This window comes from Phacochoerus africanus, chromosome 11, assembly GCF_016906955.1.
Source record: "Phacochoerus africanus isolate WHEZ1 chromosome 11, ROS_Pafr_v1, whole genome shotgun sequence".
Taxonomy (NCBI): domain Eukaryota; kingdom Metazoa; phylum Chordata; class Mammalia; order Artiodactyla; family Suidae; genus Phacochoerus; species Phacochoerus africanus.
In genome coordinates, this window is record NC_062554.1 from 8,680,473 (window position 1) to 8,684,021 (window position 3,549).

General features: G+C 46.4%; 1 protein-coding gene across 3 annotated transcripts in view; it reads right to left on the reverse strand.

Moving 5' to 3' along the window:
• Positions 1-3,440, reverse strand: part of XRRA1 (X-ray radiation resistance associated 1) — a 108,861-nt gene extending 105,421 nt beyond the window's left edge. For 2 of the 3 annotated variants that reach the window (XM_047752139.1, XM_047752138.1), the window contains exons 1-2: positions 3,222-3,438; positions 221-288 (exon numbers count right to left, since the gene is read on the reverse strand). The gene's annotated coding sequence lies outside the window, so the exon portion shown is untranslated. Of the gene's footprint in view, positions 1-220; positions 289-3,221 lie in introns of all 3 variants that reach the window. The other variant, XR_007130689.1, reaches the window with a different exon arrangement.
• Between the last annotated feature and the right edge of the window lie 109 nt (positions 3,441-3,549).

A 3,549-nucleotide genomic window follows, 5' to 3' on the forward strand; every position in this document is an offset into this window, starting at 1 on the left:
TGGGGAAAGACAGTCATCTAGTCAATCTGTCTTTCAGGAATATATGTATTGGTATATGTATTGGTCTTGTGACCAATTACATATATCTGCTAGATAGGTGGATGAATGAATGAATGAGTAAATAGCTGGCTGGGAAATGTCAGAGACGATGACTTTTGGAGAAAACTCCAATAGCTTACAGAATATATGAGATGCTGGCTTTGATCTGCATAGTACTTACTTGATCTTTGACCTTGGGAAAGACCTCTTGACTTCCTTTTTTTTTGGTTTCTTCACCTGTTTCTTTGCCTGTAAAATAGATATTGCATTCCTTCATCTGCCTTTTAGGGATCTTGAACTTTCTCGTTAATTATATCCTGCTGTGACCCTTTGCTCCAAAATGTATCTCACCTGGGGCCTGAAAAAATACCATAGAACTAAAGATTCCCCCCCCCCAAAAAGAACTAAAGATCCCAGAAATAGAAAATAGAAAAACATAGACAGGAAGATGGGACAAGAAGATCATTTTATGGGGAGTTCCCGTCGTGGCTCAGTGGTTAACGAATCTGACTAGGAACCATGAGGTTGCGGGTTCGATCCCTGCCCTTGCTCAGTGGGTTAATGATCCGGCGTTGCCGTGAGCTGTGGTGTAGGTTGCAGACGTGGCTCGGATCCCGCGTTGCTGTGGCTCTGGCGTAGGCCGGTGGCTACAGCTCCGATTAGACCCCTAGCCTGGGAACCTCCATATGCCACGGGAGCGGCCCAAGAAATGGCAAAAAGACAAAAAAAAAAAAGATCATTTTATGACAATGGGGTGGGGCTAAAGAAGCACAAATCACAAATTAGGAAGGAAAGGATTTACTATGTGATCATTTACACAAAATCATGCACAATAAAAGTAGCAAACAAAGTTGAAAGATAAGACACAATCTGGGAAAAGATACTCACTAGCTATCCTAGGAACTCCAGTTCCGCATAAAGGATACTAGGCGAGAAGGCACAGATGTATGACTAACGGCTAAGAAGAGCACAGAACCCCCACGTTACACGGCCCACAACGTAATCCTAAGTATGAACTTCATCTGCATGGTGAAAATAAGAAAGCCCAGGTTGCAGACTTAGAGGCTGCCTGCCTAGTTAGCTCCAGCTAACTCTCGTCTCTATTTCAACCTTAAAGCAGCTAATCTCAATCTAAATGTGGGACTTCTGAGCATGCGCGCACACGCACGCACGCGCACACACACACACACACAGAGTAATGCTTCTTACCTGCGTACATTTGCTTTTTCCATTCCTTTGGGCTCTCACACTTCTCCCCTCTTCTTTGTCTGACTCAAACAGAAAGCTCTCCTGTATATCCCCCTCCTCAGATTGGCCCTTATCTTTGCTACCACTTCAGCCCACCTTTTTTTTTTTTTTTTTTTCCTGCTTTTCAGGCTGCACCTATGGCATATGGAAGTTCCCAGGCTAGGGGCAGAATCAGAGCTACAGCTGCTGGCCTACACCACCGCCACAGCAATGCCAGATCTGAGCCTCATCTGTGACCTACACCGTAGCTTGTGGCAATGCTGGATTCTTTAACCCACTGAGTGAGGCCAGGGATCGAACCTGTGTCCTCATGGATACTAGTTGGGTTTGTTACTGCTAAGCCACAATGGGAGCTCCCAGCTCACCTCTTAATGGAGGCACTGTGCCATGCCGTATTGTAATGACCTATTTACCTGTCTGTTCCCCACTCCTCACACCCCAACCTCCGGCGATGAGCTCTGTAAGGCCAGGCCTGGGTCCTACCTATATCTTTATCCCCAGTGTCTCATACAGGGTCTGGTGCATTGAAGAGGCTCAAGTGAGTGTTTACTGAACTAAATGGAATCATGCCCACAATGCTATGGAGCTCTTCATCCTGCCTGCAAAGAGGGGCGAAGTAAGGGTCAGGGAAGGTTTCACAGGGCAAGTGACATTACAACTGGGTTTTGAAACACAATAAATTATAAAAGATGAACAAAAAGCTACAGGGGCATCTGACTGGGTTGCTTCACAGAAGTGAAGAAATTGCACCTAGTATTCTTTAGTAATAACGATGATCACATGAGTGTTGGCTTCATGAAAACAGGTATTTTGCCTGTTACTCAGCGATCTGTCCCCCATGACCAGAGCAGTGACCACTCCAGAGTATGTACTCCATTTGTTCAATCATTTGGACACATATGAGGAATTCATGGGGATAAAACAAAAAACAAAACAACTAATAATGCAGTGTACTAAATCATAGTGCATTAAGACCTGTTATACGATAACTCTAGGTCATTAGAGTAGGAGTTCCATGAAAGTAGGGGACAGGATCCCCTAGGATTCCTCAGTACAGTTTCCAGTGATGTTGGTGCTCAACAAATACTTGTGTAAACAAAAGCAATAAAAATCTATAGTATCATTGTGTCCTAAAGCTGTAAAAGCAGAGTGGCAAAGGTGAGTTAGGCTGGGATCTGGGATCCTTTACTGGAGTGCCTGCACCTGGACAGACATCGCCTTGAGCAACAAAATACAAAGAAACTAGAAGGAACAAAAAATAATTGCATGCAAGCACAGTTGAGGCAAATTATGAACAATAAAACACAAAAAGGCCATAAGCCAACTGCCACTTCTGAGGTGCCAAGAGTGAGGAGGGTACTGGGCATAATCCCAGCACCACCAAGGCAGTAGGCAGACCACCTGAGCCATCCCTTCCTCCCCTTCTTTCATCTCATTTAAGGGACCAGCTTGCCTCCTTCCCTCAGGGGGCACCTGTTTCTTATTTTTGCTCCATAGCACTAAAGCAGGAGTCCCAATAAAGCCTCACCTGAATTTCTCATCTGGCCTCTTACCATTTTCTATTGATTAGAGGGTTCAAAGACCCCAGTCAATGGCAAAGGGAGTATAACACGGGTTTGATGTAAAAAACAAAAACAAAACAAAACAAAAAAACCCGGCTTCTAAACTAGGTTCTGATACATGCTCTCTGGCCTTAAGTATCTTAGTATCCTCCTCTGACTGGTCTGTTAGGGGACTAAATGAGAGCATGGCTACAAGTGCAGATAGAAGACAATGAATGTGAGTTCCCTAAAATACGAAAACTATACCAACAGCTAAGATGACAGTCACCAAAGAACCGGTAAGGGCAGTAACAGGGGTAGAAAAGGATTAAAGACAAGCTCCTTCGCTTCTTTGGGAAACTCTACATATGAAAACTAAGTTTCCAGCCGCACCTGCCTCCGGCGTCGCTTCCGCCTCCGAGGTATCCGCGGGGGCGACGTCCCGGTCAGGCGGGCAGCTCGGCGAGCCTCCCGGGGATCTCGGAGTAGCTCCACGGTGGCGCTTACCACTACCTTCTCCAATCCTTAGTAACCGCGACGCGACGGCTGGCCGAGTAGGCGGCAACCGATGGCTGGAGCTTCTGATTACTACAAGTCCCAGCAAGCCCCGCGGCCACTTCCGCTGGCAACCTCGCATCAGCCAGCCCTGAACTACGAGTCCCGATGTACTCCGCGCGGCACGCCACGCCGCCAGTTCCAGCCAATCAGCTTCGGACAAGTA